The following is a 274-nucleotide window of genomic DNA, read 5'->3' as shown; positions in this document are numbered from 1 at the left end:
CCCCCCCCATGGTGCTTTTGGAAGGGTGGTGGCTCCTTTAAGAGTCTTGAATTCCTGTTAAAGATCCTGTAAATAATTGTCAAGGACCATTGCTGGATTTTGGGAAAGGAGCCCCTAGTTTCTCCCTGTCATTCCATTCAGGAGCAGAATCACTTCCCTCAACAAGGAATCCTCCCTGGCAGGTTCAAGCCATTCCCCTTGTCCTGTCCCTCCATCCCTTGTCCAAAGCCCCTCTCCAGGTCTCCTGGAGCCCCTTTAGGCACTGGAGCTGCTC

The sequence above is a fragment of the Nestor notabilis genome, unplaced genomic scaffold (genome assembly GCF_000696875.1).
Source record: "Nestor notabilis isolate BGI_N333 unplaced genomic scaffold, ASM69687v1 scaffold18731, whole genome shotgun sequence".
NCBI lineage: Eukaryota > Metazoa > Chordata > Aves > Psittaciformes > Psittacidae > Nestor > Nestor notabilis.
This window is presented reverse-complemented; position numbering follows the sequence as displayed.